Genomic DNA, 24351 nt, shown 5'->3' with positions numbered 1-24351 from the left:
TGTGTCATGCTCGTTTTGCCAGATGTGCCAGGCTGCACTTCAGCTGCATGGCAATATGGTGATGAAAAATATCAAGTATTTTCCGGGAAGCCCCCCTCAGTCACACAGTGTATTCTTCTGACCAACATTTTCAGTGGTTGGCAACAAATTTCATTTTTTTATCATTCAGCTTTGGCAAGAGAGGGCACATAATAATGGTCAAATAATATCTAATTCCCTGATGCTGGTACTTGGTGATGCGCTTTTAGTCGTATTTCTTCTGGGACCGAAGCCTTTTCAGTTGCAATCGTTATTATTTCGGATAAGGGTCAGCGAGGCTAAGCAGCTGTTGGTGATCTAATTACAGGGGTTTGCAGGGAAGCATTTCAAGTTTGTCTCACCAGTTCAGACCCATGCAAATCTCTGGTACTTCTGCCATGCTCTCAAATAAAATCATAGCAAGGAAACCAAAGTGCTGCCTTCAAAGGCTGTATCGCTGTTAGTGTTGTTAGCTGAGCCTTCCTTTGCAGGAGTAGAACAACTGCTGGTATTTTCACTGTTTGGAAAACAGGGATTTTCTTTGAAAATAAATAATTGCACCGAGGATTAGATTTGTTACAAGATCTAAGCAACGCCACGAAGATAGCCTTCCTCTTTCTTAGTACTTGCGTTGTTTTGTTTGTGAGCTTGACGCGGGGAGAGGGCTCGGGGAAGGAGAGGGGAGGCAGATAGTGCTTCCCTCATAAAATATACAGCGGGCTCTGCGTACTGAAGTGTCTCTCTGAATCTTTCTCCGGCTCTTTTTTGACTGACTGGCTAAATTACAGTTTCATTGTTCCAAATCCCCGAGGACTTTTCCAGAGATGTTGTAGCTAAAGCTGTGTGTGTTGGGAAGCTCTTCCTCCCTGTCACTACCAGCGGCAGACCCAACTAATTTACCTATTTTAGTGAACCTCTCAAGGAGCAATGCAATTACCTCTGGAAAAGCAGGGTTGGCGGGGCAGAAATAGGGCATTTTCCAGTATTTCTCTTAGGCAAAGGCCTGGCCTTTGAGCCACAGTGGTTGGAAAGCAGCTGGCAGGAAAAGCAGTGCAGAAGGAGGAGTCCCCTTCCCTTACGGCGCTCTGGGAGCTGCTGGCACAGGCAGCGGTGCTTTTGAGGCTCAGCTGCTTTTCAAGGAGAGTTGCTCTTTCTGAGTCTTTGCTGGGTTCTGGCTGCACACGTGCAGCTGTATGGATGCAAAATTTCCTGAGCTATAATTCCCTATGAAGTCACCTTTGGAAACAAAACCTGCCTACACTACTAAACTGCCGGCTGATATCCATGAAGTTGGGCGCTTTGGGGGAAATAAATCCCCAGGGCAGGTTTTCAAAGCCGAGGAGCTAAGGTCCGTCACATTTCGTGACTGTGCAGACCTTCCCCAATTTATTGCCCCTTTCAGAGCCGAGGTCGCCTCGCAGCATGTCTGGAGCTTCAGGCCACTGACACCGTGCGGTGCTCCCCGGTTTGCACCCACACAGCCAGCTCCTGGGTAGGGGATAACGTCACGGGGAGCCTCCTGCCCTCCCTTGGTCCCTTCCCTCCTGTTACAGCATAGCAGGAGGGCACTAGGGCTGTTTTACCTTGCATTCACCCACTGTGGAGGGGTGGGCTCCTGGTTCTGTGCCATTAGGGCTACATACGGATCCCACTGTGATGCTTCTTCAGTGCCAATGTTATGGCGTTAGAGCTGATATTCCCTCATAGCGAGCTTCCTGGACATGGCAGGGAAATGCTGTGGGCCTCGTACTTCACACTATCAGCGTTTGTTTGATGTATTTTTCAAGCATTGTTTGGTTTCAGGCACAATGACGGGGTTTAGCTCTTTAAAAGACCTACAACAGCACCAATTGTACCTGGACAGACAGCAGAACTTCACTAATTCCTGCTAATGACTGTCGGAGACTTGTTTTATGCTGGTACTTCATAATGTTCGAGTAAATGGCAGTAGTATATTTTGTGAAAATAATGAAGTCTCAGTAATGCGAGAGCGCTTTACAGCTCTCTGCTTTTAAATCTTTGCTGAGAAGTAGGGGGAGATGGCTCACTTATGCACCAAATCACGCAGTTGGCTGGCAAAACGTAGTTTATTCAGCAGCCTGAAAGGAGAAGGAGGGGGCTCCCCCAGCCACTTGGCAGCTCCCCATTGCATGGTCCCCCCGCAGTCCCTAGGCTCAGCTGAGGATGAAGATGGGGAACTGGGAACCCCGCCACATGGAGGCTCTTCCTTCCCACCCTGAGTGTTTGTTTTAGGAGCGTTTGTTTTGGCATGCCATGCCGTGCTGTGCCGTGCCGTGCCGTGCCATGGAGGCAGTGCTGTATTTGCAGGCTACCAGGGAAAACTGCAGGTGCAGCCAACTGCTGCAATATTGCAACTGGAAATGTTTTTTTAAGTATTTTCCTTTCATTTCCCTGATTATTCCTACACAAAGCTGTTTTCTGGCGCTCTGCTGTGTGGCTGTGGTAGCAGTCCCAGGCTTTTTTTTCCCTCCTTTCCCCATAGTTAGGCTCGCAGCTTTTCGTAGCGGGGGCCCAGCAGCTTTGTGGGCATCTCTCCTCTTCGGCACTGAGCGCACCGAGCTCTCCTCCGCGAGGCTTTGAAGGTTTTTGGCGTCGCTTGTTCTAGGCTGCGTGTTAGGGTCAAGCTTTTGAGTCTCCTAATCACTCAGTTCTGGCATAGTCCCGTTGCCACTAAAGCCTCTTTTCATGCCTATTTAATGCCTCAGAAGTGCTTTCAAGTGGTCTTTGATAAATCATAGTAAGTGTTATTCCAGTCGCTCAATAGCAGTACCTGCTAGAGTCTCTTTTAGCTCCCAAGGCAGCCGTTCCCTCTTGCCTTATTTTACCAGTGACAGTAATTCATTCCACTTGAGCTGACTAGCTTATTTCACATTTATTTGCACATTATGAGCAGTGTCACTCTACTTACCCTCCAGACAGTAAATGGTTTGAAAAATGCAACTGTAACAAATATTAGGCATGGGGAGGGGAACAGGAAAATTGAACCTTTGCATTCTGAGCCCAAATAAAAACATAATGAATAAATAATATTTTGAAATTATCTCAATCATCGGGTGTATGCAAAATCAAAGGTGCTGCATAAACTTGCATTATCCCTTTGAGAATACATTTCTCTTTCCCGCCAGCTAGTTGAGCTTCCCCAGCGTGGAGTTAAATAAAATATTACCCATCAGGTCAGGAAAATAATTAGTCCGGCATTATTGCCTCCTTCCTAAGCAATCAAACTTGACCCACATGTATTATGCATGCTTGCACCCTGCCCATCTGAGAAGCGGGGTGTATATAAACACAGACGAGTTTGGGCTCCGTGTTTGCATACCAAGACAGTGCTCCTGCTCCCCTCCGTGGAGAAGGCAAGTTGAAAAATTATCAGAGCACCAGCAAGCCATTTGTTTGTGTCCTGGAGTAATTTCTTTCAAGTAATCTTTTGCTGGCTGTGGCAAGTAGTTATGGAAGTGCCATAAGTTAATGCGACGGCGAGTTTTTCCCCTGTACGTGACGAATTGCAGAAGTACAAATAATGGAGATGCTCTCAGCAATACAGAAATGCTGTGTTTTGTGATGGGGGCAGACAACAGGACCTCAGACAGAAGGGAAATGCGCTCAGAATCTTCCAGAGACTGGGAAGTCCTTGGCCAGAAATTAGTACAGGATTGTCCTGTGGGATTCGTGTGAGGGAAGGGTATTTGCCTAAGGTCCCAGTTCCAGGAGTCAATGGAAATACGAGATCCTTCCTTTTCGTTCATTTACCTTCAGATTGCTAGCACTTGGCTTCTGAACCAAGCAGTTAGAGTCCCGATTTATTATTAACTGGAGGTGGTGATGGCAGCGTTGTGCTCTGCTCACAGAGCCCAGCCTGTTAACCTCAGCCTTGCAGCGGTGGCAGCAGGCAGGAGGCGCTCAGAAGCGGGACCAAACGGGGGGACCGGCGGAGGCGCAGGGAAGCCTGGGCTCAGTGCTGAGCCCGGGAGGTTGAACCCTTTCAAGGAAAGGCGTTTTCCCTCTGCGCAAGCTGTGAGCCCCTTCGTTTTCTGCAGCCATCTCGGGTTGTCTTTGTGCTTGCAGATCAGGTGTGCTGTGAAAATCCTTTTCTCTGGGGATGCAGCAGGATGCTGGATGTGTGTTAAACCTTCTCTTTAAAGTACTGAAACATTTCCCAATGTGTTTGAGGGGCAGGTTTGAGGTCCTGAGACACTTTCAGGTTTATTCAGTATGGTTTTCTGCATCTGTCCAAATTCAGCATCTCTCTGGCTCCTTTGAACACGTGTAGCTGGATGGCAGCCAGGCTGAAACTTTGAACTTTCTAGGCTAGGCTGAGTTACATTGAAACATCCTGGAAAAGCCATCTTTACTTGCCCAGGGATCACCGAGCAGTACAGACCTCTGCCCATCTCTGTATTGTTTCATGTCAGGGCTTTAAATGAACCATAGGCAATCTTACTCAGGAGAGTGTTTTGTGTTTTCTGTGCTCACGTGAGCTCATATATTGTTTTTCTGTAGTTGTGTGGATTAGCACACAACTCCTGAACAGCAGTAGTTGTGTGGGTTTAGTAGTTGTGGGATTTCATACGGGGTGTTCTCGTGTCATGATGCTCTGCGCAGCAGTGTGTGGCTGGCAGGTGTTAGAGCAGGGGTGCCATTTGGGGCATCAGGTGGCCGCTTACCATATTCTTTGCATTTTCATTGCCAGCTCATTGTAGATGGACAGGCAATTTTAAAAAACGTGATAATGTAAGGAAACATTGACAGTATGGTCCCAGCGGGTTGTTTCTGGCTCTCTGAGTGCTGGACAGTGGTGTCCCCTGTCCACGTGTCCCCTGTCCTTGTGGCTCTAGTGCGTTCCCTTCAGAGGACTTCAGGAGCTGTTCCTTTGCGGTTGCCTGGTAATTAAACAGGGCTGGATCTTTGAATCGGGAAGGATTTATGGCTTGTGCATCTTCTGTCCTATCTGTCCCACTGCGTGCCCTGGGAGGGAAGGCAGGCTCCTACATCCCCAGCTGGAAGCAGTGTTAGGAAGGGAAATGCCCTTAAGGACTGTGATGTGCCCATTTGCAGCGGGAACGAAGCAGGAGACAACATCTGCCAAGAAATGCCTAAACTCTATGTTGGATGTAATTATGTTTCCAGGAGTTTAATTCTAAAACACCAGGCAAATGGGTAGGGATTTAGCAAAGCGGCGGGGTTTGGTTTGCTCAAACCCCAAGGGCACTGCTGAAGGCGAGGGAGCAAGGAGAAGGGTGAGCGTGGAGCGGCTCGGCCCTGAGCGCGGTGACTGCAGCCCGGCAAGGCGGCGTGTGTCGGCGCTGCTCCGACTCCTGTGCTCCTCGCGGAGACAAATGTTGCCTTTCATGCGAGTCTGTGATGCGCTGATTATTCATGGCCCTGCACGTTTTGGTGGATACGCGTCTCTTCAGGTGTATGCTAATGCCGGTGCGGAATCCAAAAGCTGATGAAACTGAAAGGCTGCGCGTTGGAGCAGACTGCAGGGTTTTGCAGCCTCAGGAGAGGCTTGACTTCGCTTTCATAAATCCTTCACTGTGGCACACAAGCTTCTCGGCTGTCATCGAGTATGCTCTGTTTTGGAACATACAAGCAAACGTACACACAAATATATGAAACGTTTCTTTTGGCTATTTCCCCCATGGTTTAATTTTTCACAGCTCTGTAAAATCTCTTGTGCCAATTCTGTTTTCGTAACTTTTATTGTACGTTAAAAGCAGAGATTTGAATAATTGCTTAAAAAAAAATCTCTCCTAGTCCTTTTTAAGGCAAAATCTTTGGTTGTTAATGACAGCACAGGGAGCTGTTACGACTCTTGGATTTAAAAGTAAGTTTAGAAACTTTTCCTTCTAATAGTTTATATTTTAAAAGCAGAGGGAATGACTGCTGCTTCCCTTTCTTTTCATTGTTAGTTCTTTTCTCCGCTTTCCTCTTCCCACCTCTGAAGTGTTTATTCTCATGCAGAAATTACAGTAGCTGTTACAAACCCTGTGAGCCTACCAAAGCTACGAGCCCCGAATCCCAGCACTCTTTTCCTCTCCTCTTGTCTCACTCACATACCCCCGTGCAGTTTGCATGCTATTTGTTAATTCCAATTTGATTGTCTGTGGACATCTTTTGAACTCTGTAATCACCAAAATGCCGGTGCTTCACTACATAGCTCAGTATTGCATCCGTGTCCTGAGCCACTGCATCAGATGCTGTAGACATCTAGAGGCACTGTTCCTCGTTGTTTGAACTCTTTTCCCCTAACACGGTTCAACCCTCTCGGTCTCTTGTTTCTCCGGAGCTCCAAGCCAGCAGGCTGAGCCAGTGGCTCAATCCATAGGAAAGAGTGACAGGTACAAACACACAAAATAATTAGCTTCTTGTTTGCTGTTTCCAAATGTAATACCACACTTCAAACAAGACGTTGCTATTCCATAGATCACAGTGATTGAGTGCAGATTAAATTGTAGTCTTATTATTTATCTCTAGTCGCTCCCCGGATGAGCCAAGCTCTGAGCACTGAAAAGAAAAAGTCTTTGCTGTGAGTTTGGTACATACTGAAGTTAGACAAGTAGACAGATATATAGGAGAAAAGGAGAAGATGGAGAATAGTCAAATTATTTGTAAATTAATGTGATGAGCATGGTAACGTCACTTTTGTAAAGGATTTGCAATAAGGACAAAGTAAGAACCTGCCCCGTGAATTGGGATGTCACACCTGTGACCACAGCTTTGGTGTGATGGCTGTAGCCTGCAGTCCTTCCCGCATGGACATGATGGGGTGAGAAGCTGACAAACGAGCAGACAACTGGGTCTTGAGCTGAGATGTAGATTAAATCCTCCTCTGTGGAAAATAATTTGCGAGGCAGTGAGAGATTCATGAGGGTGAATGCAGAGAGGGGCACTGTGTCTCATCAGTGCCCCTCAAAATATACTAGTGCCTCTCTGCTTTTTCCTTAGTGCTCTGCTTTTTCTAATACACCCTTGCCCTTCATCTACCGTTTTTCACACAGATATTTACCCTCCTCTACAAACTCTGATGCCAGCACATCTCCACCCTTCAAGGTATTTGTTGCTATGAAACATTTCTTCCTTCTGTTATAAAATAAGCAAAGGAAAGGTGGAACACTTGGGAAGGAATATGCTTACTTCTGCAGTGTACGTCACTCCCGGAGACAAATTCCCATTTTGTGTAAACCAGGTGAGCAAAGAAAATTGTGTGAAGGGATCACTGCAGAAATTCCCGGTAATCTTTGAGATTTTTGAAATTCCAAAGCCTGGTGAAAACATTTTGAAGAACAAAGTAACTTTTTTTTTTTTTTTTTTTGTACATAGATATAAAGGCATTTTCCAGATGTGACAGAAATTTAAAAATATGTTACTGTTTTCTACTGTGGTGTGTTCTACTGTGACATCCCTTTTGCACACCTCAACAAAAATCTCTTTAGGATTCAATCTAAGCTACTATTTTTACAAATTAATATTGGATTTTTTTAAAAAAATATATTATTTTGTCTATAATTAAATAACATAGGGGGAATGGCACACCTGATTTATTTATTTTCTTTCTCTTTCTGCCTTTTTGGGTTCCCAGCCTAACTGCTTATGTAGTCCTTCATGCTTGTATTATCTGACTGTTCAAAGACAAGGGTGAAAGATGACAAAGAGAGAAAGGAATGCTCAAAATCCAAGTGCCTAAAGAAGTTTTCTGGGGAACACCCCAAAGGCTCTATTGCACTATACATAGCAGAGATGAAAGAGATGTGTGCCCACCTGTACCCAAATGCTATGGACTTTTCTGCAGGTCACTTGCAGACATAATACAAGCTAAAAATATTCAAAGGTACAAAAACATTGCTTGTAAAGTCTCTACTTTTGTTACAATTCAAATAATTGCCTAGCTAATGTTTGAGTATCGGTACGGTCAGACAGCATTATCTGACTCCTGCACTTCTGGCCGGAGAGAAAGCATTCCTGCTGCGTTCCTGTGGGCTGCACCCATCAGATGCTGGTAGCTGGGCTCGAGCTGTGCAAGAGCACCAGAAATACTGGGTAGCACACAGGGCAGGGGAAGACCACCGACCTCATTTTGCTCGTGGCTTCGTCTCCATTCCAAACCCTCCCAGTGCATTATCTGAGCGAGTCTTTGGGAAGAAAAATATTAATGCGCTCTTACTCGATGCTGTTCTATTACCTATTCATCAAAAATATTGCTTTTGTGCATTTTTCATTATAAGATTCAACATTACCAATGTTAATAAAGAGAGAACTCCTTTTCTTTTCTTAGAAATAGAATATGTAAAGACATTGCCTCTTTGATGTTTCTAAGCCAATACAATATGTATTTGAATGAGGATAAAAGTCATTCTTTTAACAGAAGATCATCCAAGTCATTTCTGATGAAACTCAAGAGGAGCTTTTTTTTTTTTTTTTAAGAGATACTTAGAAATTAAGATTAAAAAAAGGGGAGCACCTCTTCAAAAGTACCAGCTAATGGCAGTAAGTCCTGTATTTGCCGGTATTTGTCAAGCCCCTGTTTCATACAGGCCTTTGGGGATGTAGCTCTGCCTTCCTCGCTGGGCCGGGCTGCTCGGCCGCAGGTGCCTCTGCTCGAACCGAGGGGACTGTGCTGCCACAGGCAGCTGTTTTGTGAGGTGCTGCCCTCAGCCCAACAGGCAGCAGGCTGGGATCAGGCAGTGCCTCCCCACTTTCCCCATCCTGCCAGAGGCTCGTGTCACGGGCTCATTTCCTCGGGTGGGAGTTCTTGCTCTGGATTTTCCATAGGGGATTGCCCCATCCCCTATGGCCTTCTCTTTAAGGGATGCTGTAAATTCGAAGCTTACAACTTCTGCAGGGCGGCACTGGGAAGCTTCTTGACTACCTTCCCAGCACACTGCTGTCAGGATGCTGCATTGAGTGAGCACCAGCGCCCTGCAGCAATACCTAGCAGGAGAGAGGCGCCCCGTGCAGAGAAACTGCTGCTGCACCAGGACTTGCTCCTGTTCAGGTGCAAACCTCTCCGCAGACACGGGCAGGGGCTTGGGGCACTTCCTCGCTTTGCAGTGCTCAAGAGCAGACGCGAGCTGTGTAAATCCGGCTTCCTGGGAGAGCTGCAGAATCAGCTGGGGCTGAATTTTAGATGGATCCGGATCCTGGGCTGCAGCGAGAGAGCTCGGGCTTCTGCCGGCTGTCAGAGAGCCTGGGGACAGCTGCAGGCTTTTCAGAACAGGGAAATTGATTTTGCAGGGCTGGTGCTTTGGTTTGCTGTTGTTGGGTTTGTTTTTTCCTTAAGTTTGAGATGAACTTATGAAAATGGATGTATTGCTATCAAGAGAATAAAGCTTTCTTTTCTCTCAGAGCAGATATGTTTTCTGAGGTGGACTAGATGTCAGTGGCCAGACATAACCCCTTTCCTCTTATCCCCTGCTCACAGCGAGCTGCACGTGTTTTCAGGAAGCCTGAACGTGTAGAAACATCTCCCTGAAATCCACGGGGCTCCCAGGCTGGGTTTGCTGCCTGGCCGTGGTGCTATGCAGGCTTCCTCGTTCTTCGACTGCCTCCTGGTCCACAAAGTTACCGGTAAACTGGGAAGTGTGCTGCCCCAGCGAGGTCCAAAAATCTGCAGAATGGGAAAACAGATCTGTTTCCCCTCCTAAACCGTTAAATTTGGATAGTGCCAGGCATGCAGTCATCATTTGGGGAAGTTTAGATATCAAACTTGATTGTTCTGAATATTTATCAAGGAAACGTGTTGCTGTGGCTCTGAAGAGAAGCAACTTCCTATCTGCATCTTGTGTAAATCAAACATGCCTGCCACGTGTTAAATTATTACATTATAAACCATGTTGTAATTACAAAACTTTAGTTGTTCCATTTATGGTCTCCATGGTTTATCGTGTTATTGGTGGGACTTGAAAGCCAAAGCTCTGAATTTATGAAGTCAACTAAAATATTATATTCCCCATCCCTTTCTCCAGCTGATCAAATGACTAAATCAATTGCTGGGGCGATGCCAATGGTATTAGGATCAATAGGACTGTGAAATTTATTGTACATTTTTGTTGCTGTATAAAATTAGATTGCAGAGTTTATGAATGTTTATTCTTCTGAGCACAGGATTTCTGGTTTGCCTGAAAAACACATTACAGGGGTTTGGTCTCCTTGTTAGATGAACACCTCGGTGGCAATGCTTTGAAGGTATCCTCTTTTAAAAAGTATTAATAGGTCTGGTTTTGTTGTTGGTGTTGTTGTTAAGTTGCATCCAAATGAATTTTGATTCAATATTAGATCTCTTCCAGGCCAGACTCTACAGAGCTGCCACTCAATATGCATGGGAGGAGAGGGTCTTTCTAAAAACGTGCGCAATGCTTGCGTTCAGTGAAGGCTTGGTAATTTGTCAGGAAGGAGCCGATAGCTCTAAAACCAGCTTTAGTAGAAAAAGAAACAGTAAAATCTTAATTCCTCCTTGCGTGTAGGGGCTGTGCATCTCCTAGGAGAACTGCAGCCAGGTTACCACGTCTGCTGGCCGGGTCAGGGGTTGGTATTCTAGAGGAACGTTTTAGTCCTGGGCTGGCAGAGAGCCTCAGGCAAGGCATTTCAAGTCTCTCTGGAAAACAAAGATAAATCCACATCCACTAAAGAGTTCCCTTGGCTAATGTGAGCAAAAAGAGGTGCGTGGCGATCAGATGTGATAAATGGCCAACGCCTACCAGTCTGCTCAAGCACCTTGTGCGGTTTGAGCGTGCTGGTGGCTCTCTTGTCTTTCCTCTGCCAGTCTGCGGAGGCACACCGCAGTGGCAGAAGAGTGCTCCAAATTAAATTTTCATTTAAGCGGTTGCAAAATACAGGATCTCGATTAAGCAAGACATGTAAGCACATAGTGCAGGCCGGCCCGAATGAGAGGAGGAGATGGGAAGATCGCACTGCGCTCCGTCAGCGAGGACCTAGCTAACGCTGTCGGTGTGAGTGCTGTGGTGCTCAGGGATCCTTTAGAGAGACAGAAGTAGAGAGGGTGACCAGGAGAGCAGAATAGCTCCGACTACACAGAATGCTGCCAAAGGAACAAACTAAGAAGATGTTTTTCATCTCATCTGTGATTACTCTTAACTGGAGGTTTCTGCTGTAACTAGAGTAGGTGTAGCTTGCTTATTTTGCACATGGTTTTCAAGTGGGCAATGCCCCTTTCATGGAAATGCTTTTAAAACTGCATAAACGTGGCAATATCTGTCCTCACTAGCTGTGAATTAAAGCAAGTGCTTTTTCCACTAGAGTACCAAACTTTTGTCAGGGTCCACGGGGACTTAGAGCTCTTATTTCAGCCAGCAGAGGACTTGAGTAATTTTTTCTTTCACACGATAAAAGACCTAGGCCAGGTGCAGATCTGGAATAACTTTTGCTGAAGTCTGTTCCGCTTACACAAAATGATCCTGGTATTACCTGTTGACTTACCAGTGTCAGTGGGTTTTGCAGTAAACGTGCATCACTTGTCCTTACTGGCTCTGAGTACGGCCGCACGTGGTTAATTGCAAAGAGCACGGCCATGAGAGCTGTGGTTGCTGGAGTTCCCAGCTGGCCTTCTGTTGGTGCAGGGGGCTGAGCTTTGACAGGGAGAACTCTATCCCATACCTGATAACTAAAACATACCTGAACCTCCTGCAGAGGACGGTTGGGCCAGTGACCGTGGCTTCAGGCAGGAGCCCAGCCTGGTTTCTCTGCAGCCCCCCAGACAATCCTTTCTACCCTGCCCTCAGCTACCAGCCAGGCAGGGGAGAAATCTCTCTTCTCCATTAAAACTGAGCTAATATTCCTTGCAAATGTATTTCGTGACTGCTAAAAAATTCCAAGTCTCTCCAATACTTCAATAATTTAGAGCAGTTAAGCTTCATAGAGCCTCATCTCTTTCATGGGATTTAAAATTCCTTCCCTTTGTGGCGTTAACCTGAAGACAAGTGTGTATGTCTTTTCGTTTTGGTTAAAAAATAAATAAGTCTGGGAGGAGGGGAAAGGAAGAATGGATAGAAGCTATATTGAAAAAAAAAAAAAAAAAGTGCTTTGTGTGAAAATCTTTCCATGTAGCTCTCAATTCATACTTTATAAAAACTTTTCAGAGATGCTTGGAGTGTCTTTACAGCTAACATGCTTAGTTATCATTATGTAAATGTAAATAGCAGTTCCATTGGAGGGGGAAAATGGGCAATTTCTATTAGCTGTGACAGTAACATAAAGGGACAATGCTAAGGGTTTTTGGTCTTTCTTGAATGTAATATCTTTATTTTTAAAATTGCATTGAAAACTCTTGCTGAAATATTTATATAGCACAGATATTGCATAAGGGAAAGAAGCAGAAAAAGGAGTTCTTGGGAGCCAGGTCTTAAAGCTGGGGATGTAAATTTCCATTTATCTTTCAACAATGAAGCTTACTTTTCAGAGGTGATATCTGTTAAATCCAGCCAGAGCTCCACCTTGCTGAAATCTGATTTTTAAAAAGCTTTATTTGAAAGCATTAGCTTTGCCATTCATTGGGATGAAGAGCAGCGAGCTTCCCAGAAACAGCAAGTAACACGGGTGACAAGGGCATTTGTCTCCAGTGTGGGGCACAGGGGACTTGAACCTGAGCTTCTTACACCCCAAAGTAGTCCTTTCCTTTTTTTTTTTTTTTTTTGGCAATAGATTTGTATGGAATGTTTCTATGTTTCTTTCCCTTTTCTTGTGTCCTCCCTACTCCCCCCAAAACAAAATCAAAAAGAAAAAAGGACAGACCTTGAAACCTCTCTGCATTTTTTGCTGTAGAAAAAAAGTGAATCGTGACCCACTGTGGTTCCTTCCTGAAGTTTTTGTTTTGTTTAAAGTTTTGATAGTGCATTTTCTTGTCTATAGGTAACATTCTAAAAAAAACACCTTATGTTTAAGTGCCTAAATGCCATTTTCCAGTTGTAGTTATCTATTTGGGACCTCCTGTTGAACTGGGAGTCCCCCAGAAAACAGAAATGTCACGGCAAAACATCTAAGCCAGCACTGAGAGAGCCAGCTTGCAGCCTCCAGGGCCCTCCAGCTCCCTCGCAGCACATCTCAGATGCTATTTCAGTCAAATTGCTCCCAAAAAATGGGCTGGGCTCTAAGTTGGTTCTAGCACCTGCCCTCTTGGTGCTTGCAGGTCGTCCTGCTGCAGCTGCTGCATCCAACTTGATCTTAAGTCAATCTGTGGTGCCTCTTCATTGGGCACTGACTGGGAATGAGGGCCGTGAGCATCTTTTCATCATTGGCACGTGGCTGTGCCATTGCCTCACCCGCAGTTCCAGGGTGCTGGAGCGCAGAGCACAAGCGGCACGGTAGCAGAAAGCCAGTGTATCACACGGTGATGGGCTTAGTGATGGAGCCCAAGTTCGTGTGGAGCTGTGGGGATAGCTCCTTCATGATGTACCAGTAAGTATTCTACAATGTAATAATTTAAAACCATTAGCAGCATGTTGTTGTCGTCTTTCATTTTAATTGTCTTATGTCTTCTGCTGTATGTTTGTTAGCACTGGCACATATGCCAGACTTTAAAGAGCCTATTGTGGAATGTTTGTCACAAACAACCAGGACTAAAAGGCTTGAGGGCATGAAATAAACATGCATTTACATTAAAAAATAATTGCCGAAGGGTTTCGCTTCATGTTCTCCTTTGTCTTGGAGGAAAGATGAACTCTGCTGCACTTGGCAGGAGGAGAAGCACCCAGGCATTCGTCTTCGGAGTCCCCGAGGTGCTGGGGTGAGAGCAAACCCACCCTGCAGCACCCACCTCTCCTGCTCCGGTGGTTTTAATGCAAGGCACACTCGTTAGGCCAGGAATCCTTTGCTTCAGCTGCCTGACATATGGTACCACATAATCTCCGTTTCGTTTTGACAGTGCCAAAACCCAACAGCCTTGAACAGCAGCCTTGAAATGTAATAGGATGAGCGCACAACGCCACAACAAAGCGGCCGTGTGGGGTGTGTAAATCTGTCCATCACTTAGCAAATTCCTTGTAATGTTTGTTTTCAAGCAGTTTCTCTTCTGATCATCAATTGGTTGGTCGGATGGCTGTTGTGTGATTTGTTTTTCTGCTCTAGAATTAGCCCCTTGTTTTTGGCTGTCAGGGTGCTGCATGTGCAGAACTGCTATTGCCAGCGTCCCGGCGCTGCCTTGCTGACCTCTTCCTCACTCCGCAGGGAAGCACAAGTTAACAGAAAGATTACAGTAAATTTGTTCTATGGTAAACTTACATCAAGAGGAGAAGCAGAAGGCACTTCCACAAACCAGTAATGAGTGCATGTCACTACAGCAGGGCTCGTATATCACCAGGAATGACAAAGTGGTTGGAAGTGCGTACGAACATCAAAGGCCCCTTGTTTATTCAAGGTCACAGACAGATGGGATCTGGTGTATGGCAAGCCTATATGAAAGCTATGGTCGTTTGGAGAGGGGAATGGATGAAACCAAAATTGGAACAAGATGTAGCCATAAAGGCAGAGCACTGCATGAAGAAAAAAAAAAAAAAAAAAAGATTATTAGATCAGCACGAATAAACCAAACTTTTTATCCCAATTAAAAGGGGTGATACTGGGAAGTTGTTTGGGATTTTTGGCCTTTTTTTCCCCTCAGAAATGACTAATTTCTCTTTTGGTGACTGAGAAGCTTCTCTCTCTCATTTTGTCTTGTTTTGTTTGGAGGTTGCTCTGGCTTGCATCTTTTAGAGAAGGAGCCAAGTCTACTTTTTAAGATGATGCAATCTCAGCGTTGCATTTTTCCTCCTGTAAGTTGGCATTCTGGTTGCATAGATAATATTTTATTGGAAATTGCTGTTTCTGAGAATCCTACCCTTGAATCTATTCCCAATATTCTCATTGTAAGCATACTGAAGAACTGCCTCAGATGTTTTAATTGCAAAATAATACATTCAGTTTAGGTTTTCATCACCACAGAAATATTGCAGTGGACTCCTTTATCCTCCCTTTCCTCCTCCTGCAATTACAGCCCTGCACTCAACCCAACAATTAAAAATAAGTTAGCTTGTGTTTTTGGTTTTTGTTTGTGGAACATCCAGGCATAAAGTCCTTTTTCCACCTCACCTTTATTTCCAGAAGAGAAGCACAGCCAGATTCTCAAAACGATTTTAATCATCTCTTTGTGGTTGAGCAACTTAATGGTTTGGCTTAGATTTGCTCCAGCACGAGTGTCAATAATTATAAAGTTTTGTTTTCCCAACATTTACCAGTCTCTTGCCATGGGGAAGGCTTTGCTGTGCTCGATTCATTGTTCATCATAATTCATGGTTTTCCCTCTTTTTTCTCCTTTTTTTAAATGTGGCTTAAAGTTTGTTTCAGATTCCTAAGTGTACTCTGTTCGCACCAACAACAAAGAAATAAAGGGGAAAAGGGAGAAGAGGGGAGAGCGAAGGCATCCATCTACCTGTGTGTGTTCAGGTCTAAGCCAACTGCGTGATTGATATCTGCAAAAACAGCTTTGCATGCAGGAAATCATTTCCTGTACAATTTTCAGAGCGAATCCAAAAATCTAGCCCCAGCCCTCAGATTTTCGTATAGATACAAATCACTGTTGTTGACTTAAATATTTCCAGATAGTTTTACAGCTACTGAGTCATGCTCTAATCCATTCCTCCAACAGCCCATGCTCCTACTGCTGGCTGTGAGCACTGTACTGTTCGTAGATGTTCCCAATTTGAGCTTTCCTATGTTTAGCAAATACTTCCCATAAACTTGTCAGGCCCCTAATTAATGCGCTGGACCACTAGGCATGTCAAACAAATTACATCATTTTTTGTATATGTCGCAGTTTCCACATTTATTAACTGGGTTTAATAATTGCTGAACTCAAAGTTATTTTGATTAATACAGAGTTCGAACCCAGTTTACTGGCACTCCTCTCTGTTTTGGGGAAGAGACAAAGTCTCAAAACAAATGTTAGTGGATTATAAAATTGATGAGAATTGAGTTTTTTTAATGAGGCTTGAAAAGTCTCAGGGAAATAATCTGTACCATAATTAATTTGCAGTTCGAGTCTCCTCCTCTCTATGCTGTTAGCAGGAAAGAAAAAGCAAAGAGGACAAGGTACAGTTTAAAACACAGTGGATGTTTTCCTTTAGTTTTCCTATCAAGAAGTAGTGGAAGGTACAGAAACAGGAAGACCTCACTAGAGGTTTAGTTGACTTGAGATTTCCATGAGAATGGAGATTTCTTGAGTTACTGACCCAGTCCAGCTTCCTGGTGAAATACCCTTTCTCCAGCTGAACTCCACTTCAGCTGCAGGCTGATGGATGCTGCTGAATTTGCACTGCTACATGCAGACTCCCACGTCGCTGGAAGACTTTCAGTGACCTCTGAGCCACTTGCAAGCAGTCTTCCTCCACAAAGTCCACGGGGATCTCCACCGTTTATGGCGTGGTATCCTTCCTTCAGTCCCATCCCATCTAAATCTGTAAAACACCACTTAATCATGGCTAATGACTGGGTAAATCTTGTGCTGAGTCTTTACACAGCGGGTGAATTTCAGCCTTATGCAATAGATCTCCATGGATCTAACATATCTTTTAAGCTGTGCTTTCATATTACAGAAAGCCTTCTCGTCTCTTTCAAGAAATACAGCTATTTTTTTCCAAGTTATGAGTGCTTTTTTCTTCTTATATTCTATGGCTGCTGAGTGATTCATTTCCCAAATGTTTACAGAGAACATCTAGTGGAAAAGGGGATCATGACTTTTTAAAATACCTATTTAAAGAAGATGTCTCAATAGGGCTGTGTAATCCAGCTCAGCTTCTCTCTCGTGGCCAGAGCCCACGGCAGAGTTGAATCAGTCTCAGTCAATCAGAGCGAAGGATTTTTTTGGCAGATGTGTTTGACTATATTAATTCCGAATACTTTTTTATTACAGTGTAGCAGATTTTAATTGAAACGGCCAGATGGATTATTTTATTTTTACTCACCTTTAAGATTGTTGTAGAACAATCTGAATTATTGCACTCTCATTATTTTAATTTATGAATATTATTTAACCATTTTGTGAATATGTAACGGTGATATAATTTTACGATTAAGATACTAGAAAATTCATCTCGTCTGCAGTCTTACATTCTTTAAATTAAACAGACCAAATCTAAAAAAAAAAAAAAAAAAAAGTTTAAAAATAGAAATGAATTTTCTCAGAAGTTTTTAATATTAATTTATAGGCTTTGCAAATAACACAGCACGTATGGAAGCTGTGAATTTTAAATCCTGAAATATCTTTGGATCTTATTTATTCCACTCAAGTGCTATTGCATCCAAAGTTTAGAAGGGGGGAAAAAATAGAGAGATTGTTTTTTAAAAATTTAAATCATTAGAGTAACAAATCCTCTTAGGTTTTGATTTGGGCCATATTGTAGAGATTTTTGGTCAGGAAGGGTTCTTCTTCCCAGACAGACCTGTTCTTTTTTTCTGTGTCAGAGGAAAATTCCCCTTCTGGTGGAAGGAGATTTATGTATCCATGGCCACATCTCGGCCTCCCTTGAGCCAATTTTGACAATATGGCTCTTGTGCAATCTTTGCAATTGTATTCAAATGGTACCAGACTCTGATCTGAAAGTACAAGGACCCATATGGTACACATGTGTGCTGCTACGGATGTCTGTGCAGAATATAACATGCAAGCTAGTTCAGCAGGTAACCCATGCATCCAAGTTTTGTTGTATTCGTACACAAGTAGAATTATTTTCTCATATTATGGTGTCTTTCTGATATGATGAAATGCTTGAGATACAAAATCTCACTGCAGATGAGCTGTGTACCGTACAAATATTTGTGGTGTCCTTGTTTCTTCCAATTACTTTCATTCCATATTTAACCAGTAATAAATAATAGGTGTGTGTGCTGCCAGCCCTGTTCCATCAGTCTGAGCTTCAGATTGAAAGCTGGGTTCTTCACAAGAAGTCACCGTTATTCAATAAGCTATGAAAAAAAAAACCTGTTCAGAACTTGGAGCCAGAATAGAATCCAAAGCAATGTTTTATGGCTGCACTGGCTTTGCAGAATTCAGGTGAGTGGAAAATAATAAAAATCTGTTCCTGTCACTAGCAGCAAAGAATTATAGCTCTGAAATGGATTTCTTGCATAAGATAATTATATCCTAATCACAGCTGTGCTTTTCAAAGTTGTGCCAATTTTACAACATTCATCATTAAACACCTGGGTTTGTGTTGGGATAGTGTTTTTCTATGTTGTATTTTACATATTTGATGAATACTGTAAGATTTCCTTTCCAAAAAAATATATTTCATTTAAGCCAGCTGAGTTTAATGCCCAAAAGCTGTCTGATTGGTAGCCTCGAGGTATGAGGTTGCCCATACTGATCCCAATTATTTTCTATTGAAGCATTCCATAGATGTCAATGGATTTAAACCCGGCTCCATATGCAATATATATGTATGCATCTACAGAATAGAAGGAAACATCGATGAATATTTCTGGGGTTTATGAAGCTTAATCGGGTCTGTATCATGAAGTACATATTTCAGTGTTCAGTATTGGGTTTTACATTAGGAAATTGGAAAACTGGTTGTAATTATTAGCAAATGAAAGGTGTTTGCAAAATAGGGTTGATGCTGAGCTCTTGTCCATGTGTGTAGATTTTGCTGTGTGTGGAGCCAGGAAAGTACATTGCTCTAAAGGTGTTGCTAAAATAAAGTCCTGTTTAAATCCCTCTAAATACGAGTCAGTTTAAGTGAAGAGACTAGAATATGGGAGGCCCACTGAAATGGCACTTGAATAAAAAATTTTAAAGGCAGCAATATTTATCTTTTTTTTCCTTGTAGTTCAAGTTCGATTTTAGACATGTTTAATAAGAAATAAAATGCTTTTAATGCTGAAATATTACAATGCTTTTAAAAGCCAAAACCAATATCACATTTCTTTCCTGACGTTCAGTGAAATTTCCAATTCATCTGGGTGTTTTCTAATGGGCTTTTCTTTGTTGATCACCTCTATTGTTTCTATTTGGCAGTGTTAGTTAGCACAGCCTCTCTTCCGTTGTAAATGACATATTAACCTCCTGTATTTGCAGACAGGAAACTGGGGTAGATGCATTAAAGCTGATTTAGTGAAAGACCTAAAGAAAGTATGGTGCAGAGATGGGAATAAAATCACAGTATTTCAGTCTGACCTTGCTATTGCAGCTACATAAGCCTGTCTGTATGTAGTACATGTAGTGGAAATTACTTAAAGGGTGTAAGTCACCCTCTTAATAGGCAAAGGCAGTTCTGGAAGAGGCTCAGGTGAAGCAGGGCCATCCTGTAACAGTATGTATGTGGCTCGTTGTCCAAATCAGAACAGAGAATAGTGACCGAGTCTCCAGATGTACATGTACGGTGCCAGAGCTCCTTTGTCTTCCAGTACTTCTCAGATAAAATATATAATAAGAAAACTCATGCAGTTGTTGACCTTTAAATGTACATTATAGTCTTTCATTTCATGGTTTTAAATAGCTATTTCTTATTATAATTTAATACATGTTATGCCTACAAACCTGGAAAAATTGGCTTGTTCCATCAATTTCAAAGGAACACAAAGTACACTCTGTACTCCACTGTAAAAGTTTTATTAAACTTGATAGCATTTAAAATAGTCTTTGAGAATTGCTGACACAATGATTCTGGGTTCTTCTTGGCTCACGTATAGCCTCAGCAGTGCTTGCAATGAGAAGCTTATTTGCTGAACTGGTAATTATTGCTGTAGTCACACCAGTCCCTGGCCATAATGCCTTTTATGGTCTCAGTGCACTGGATTCAGGAGAAGGGTAAAGATCATCTCGAGGAACAGTTTGCCCCAAGGGAATCCAATGGAGTAGATAAGAGAATTTAAACTGTTCTGTATCTGTTGAATGACGGGCATATTTCGTAGGGAAGCCTGGAGTGGTGCTGGGATGGATGTGTTGGTATAAAAGCCAAGTCAGGCTCATAGCTGTCAGCTAAACCCACCTGTAAGGCAAGAGGAATGAACCTTTGGATGGATATCTTCATGTATTAATGTAGAAAATAAAGCCCTACTGATACTGCAGAGGAATGGATCCTTATCTAATAACCTAAAATGACTTCAGTTTTCAGTGTGAGGGTTGCAAATGGCAATTCCTATATGAATAGGGAGAGAGTTGTCGAGAGCAGGCATCGTGCTCTGATAAACATTCATGTCAAATCCAAAGACATTTGGAATTTGTGTGAGTTACGACAGTGACACCAGCTAGCCTGGAAATATTCCTTCTTCTCTTCAGTGGTGTCTAATACTTAGTTAGTTTCCTACCCACCATTTTTGGTGCTGCAGGGACCTGCTGATGCTGTAAAGGGTTCGTGTGCCTGGTCCAAACCTGTAAGGGCAGCTCTGTGTTTTACAGCTTGGTAGGGCCTCAGTGACTTCTGCCAGCTGCAGGAAGCTCTAAAAAAGGAGAAAAATGCGAGTAAGCCCCTTCCTCTGAAATTATCCAATGGTAAATCAGGGTCGGGGAATATCTCTTTTGAAGCAAAGGGACATCTCATATATAAAAGGTTTTCATGAAGCTTGTATACTGATCTGTATGGGTAGAGTTTGTACCTGCACTGGGGGGGGGGGGGGCGCTTTAAAAGAGGGGCAGATTATTCTTTGTAATTTAAACTGTTAATTTTCTTGGCTTTTTTTTTTTTCTCTCTCTCTCCTAAACAAGGAATCAAGCCTTTTAATACCAGCCAGGGTATAAATATTCCATGCTGAGGCAGTGATGAAAGAGGAGGAGACACGGTGATAATCATCTCTGGGGAATTTTTGAAGAATGGAAATTCCAGCCTGACTGCGTTTGACCCGTTTGACAATGTTCTTTTAAGAGCATTGTTTTAAAAGCCTGATTAAAAATAGTAGCTAGGCAATATGAAATGAAAGTACGCATTAGAAGACAATGTTGGACTTGCATCATTTTTAAGCTATCATTTTAGCTTGGACCTGTGGGACATGGGGCTCATAATGGACATGCCTGAGATTTTGAGTCCTGCTGCAGTCCGTCCAAGCCAAACAGCATAATTCAATGATTGATGGAATTTTTGGGGTGGAAAGAAGCATGGAAGCTGGCTTTTAACTATAGCCCTGTGGTAACATATCAATGTGCGGTGATACAGCACCCAGGGGGACTCTAAAAACCCCTGAATTAATAAAGCTGCGCGAGGTGAGAAAAGCCTTGTTGCAACAAACCAACAAAAGTGTCGTTGGGGGCAAGGGAGACAAGAAAACCCCAAGAACTCCTCTCTCCTTCGCTGACAGGGGGTAGGAGGCAGCCAAATGGTCATGTATGCTGTGCATTCCTTTTATTTTTCATTTGTTTCCTCGGTCAGCGCGCCGCAAAGAACAGCAGTGACGGACAGAGCCACAAACCCATAATGACTGCATGTATTACAAAAATATGGACAGTGCTTACAGGAAAGTGACACAGCAGATTTCGAACGTGTGGTAACGTTAAAAATGTCTCTGTTTATTCTGGTTCCCACACTTTGGGGAGTTGCAGGCGTGTGCTTTTCCCTTGGCATGAATCTGACAGAGCACTTAGTGCCTACTGAAGGCTAAGTCAAGTATAGCAGCAGGGCCAGGCCCCGAGGCCGAAGTAGCAGACTTCATCATCCATCATCCCCTGACAGATGATTTTCTGGCCCTCTATTATATGGGCAGAAAATGTCCACACAATGAACAGTAAAGAAAGATACCAGGAGAGAGAATCTCCTTTGGAAAACACTTTTGTTCATATTCGTGACCAAATTCCAATTGTTGTTAAAAGCATTCGATTAGCTTTCGATAGCATTCGATACAAGGGAAAAGGTAGGGGAACCAAAACATTACATTTGTGGGAACAATTTCCTGTAAGCAGGTTTCCTTGGATCACTCAAGGTTGGGTATTTTTGTAAAAATGCAAGCACACCAAAAAAAAATCAGTCCCAAACAAGTAAAAATTAGAGGTTTGTTTAGTTGAACATAAATTCCTGTATTTTTATGGACAGGAAGAATTTTTAGTGAAACTGTTGGGAGGTTGAGGCATCCCCTGTGAGCTGAGCATGCTAGAGTGGGGTGCTTGCAGCTCTGCCCTACTGTATTCAGCAAGGGGGGGGGGGGGTTACAGCAGGGACTGATGTGCTCAAAACCAGCTGTCAGCATGTAGGCTGGCTATGGACATCCCAAAAATGTTTGGATCTGACCCGTACCACCTCTACATTCTGTATTTCTTCACCTCACAGGGCAAAAGCACGTTCAAAAATGTTAAATCTTTGTGAATTTTGAAAGGGAGTTATCTAAGGACCGAGACAGATTTATCTAATGCATGTAATGGTTGTGTACTGGTTTTTGGGCACCATGATGATGACAATGTTTTCATATGTTGAAGAAAAGTCTAAGAAATTCAGCAATGGTCTTTTGCAACATCTCTGGGTACTTGTGTGGAGCCACCAGCTAGCCCAAATAAATGTGTACTTGCCAAAGTGTGCTATCGACACTTTGGGGAATGGAAGGAATTTTCTGGCATTTACAGTGTCTGTCATAGAAAATTCAGATCAGATCCTCAATATTGGCTTTTCCTATCAAGGTCATCCAAACCACTAAAAAGTCATGAGCTGTGGAAGGAAATTCTAACAGTTCTCATGTGGTCATTGCTAGAGAAATCATTTCCTTCGGCATCCATATGTTCAGCATATTTGCCTTGTTCTATCTTTGGTGAAGCTGTGGCATGGCTTTTAGGGAGAGGAAGAGACAAAAAAAATATCTTGCAGAGGAAACTTTTGGGCTAACCTATTTTGGAAAGTGTTACTGAATCATTACAGTGAGCAGAACACTCCGTTTGCTGTGGGTATGGAAGCTGGGAATTCTGCTTCTTCCTCGCCTTCTCACGCACTCTGTTTCTCCAGTTCGCAGCTGAGGCTGGAGAGCTTCCTTCTTTGTATCTTACCTTTCCAGCCGACATACACATCTCACAAAAGGAGTTCCCTCACCAGCAGTGATGTTTCTGAAGTCTCAGCTACAGCCAAGTACACAAAACCACCAGTTGCTTACCCAAACCCTGCCAAGGGTGGTGCTTTGGTCCCATCCTGCCCGTGCAACGTAGGAAATACTCCGCTGGCTTTGAGTACAATAACTGGACCCCAGCTGGCTGTTCCAATGTGTGGCATTTAGAGATGCCTTCTTTTCTACTTTCACATCTACTAAACTATGATGGGCTAAACATCAGCTAAGGTGTATCGTACAAACAGACCTCACCGACTTCCTTAGGTTTGCTTTATTTTAATAGGCATGGCATGCATTGAATTCAAGTTGTGCATTTCTGCTGTGTTGAGGAAGTAATTTAAAGTACAAGTCTGCATTTGGCTGCAAACAGAATACTCCTCTGTGTAGTTTCTTCTTTTTCTCCCCCTGTATTTATCAGCTTGGTACAGCTGTTGTAGTTGATATGATCAAAAATATCCTCAGGGGTACGTACACACACGGTGCCCTGTGTCCAAGTCCCTAATGCTACTGGGTAGCCGGACCTAAATACGGGGGCCCTAACCTGATCCAAGACAGCCCAGCTTTGAGCATGGGTTGGACAAGGTGACCCCAGGGTCTCTTGGCCTAAATTATTTTAATATCATGCCAGTTGGCTCCCCGCATACTGCCCTCAGCTAGCAAGATCTCCTAAAGGCAGACTGCGCTGCCCAGAGAAGCCCAATGGCCTTGGGGGGCATCGATCCACCCTGGTTGCTTCTCAGCAGGAGGAGTATGCCCTCTGGTTCCCATCTTGCCTGCTCTTATGGCTTTTTCTGGGTGTGGTGCAGGGTTCTGCCATGGTGCAGATGATTATCCTGGTAGGTACTCATTGCTGCTGTGGTTGAGCAGTTGGCTCTGCAGAAGGGATGACTGGATGCTTTGAAGAAGCTTGCTGTGTGTGCTGGCATGTTAGGAGGGCATAATAATAACGTAGGTCTTGCTACACTGCTTTGTGGGATGCCTGGTCATGAAACCAGGCCATCGGGCGATCCTATGCCTTGGGTCATCCGGAGAAAGCAAGCTGAGAGCCTGGGCTGAGCTGTGGGCAGAGATGGCCCGTGTCAGTGTGCTTTGTGTGAGCACTGGAAGAGCGATCCTAAGGCAGCGCTCTGCGGTGCTCCTGTGTCTGAACCTGGAGACTGAACTGCCATGGAAAGGAGGGAGGACCTGCAAGATGGAGGTAGAAGGAGGTTTTGGCTTAAAGCAGGCTGATGGTCAGTAATTAGTCCTAGCTGAGGAGCTTCCGATGCTGCCTTGCACTGACCTTCATCAGCCTTCCCTGTGATTGCTGAATTG

This window comes from Aythya marila (genome assembly GCF_965140915.1).
Source record: "Aythya marila genome assembly, chromosome: 12".
In the NCBI taxonomy this organism is placed as follows: domain Eukaryota; kingdom Metazoa; phylum Chordata; class Aves; order Anseriformes; family Anatidae; genus Aythya; species Aythya marila.
This window is presented reverse-complemented; position numbering follows the sequence as displayed.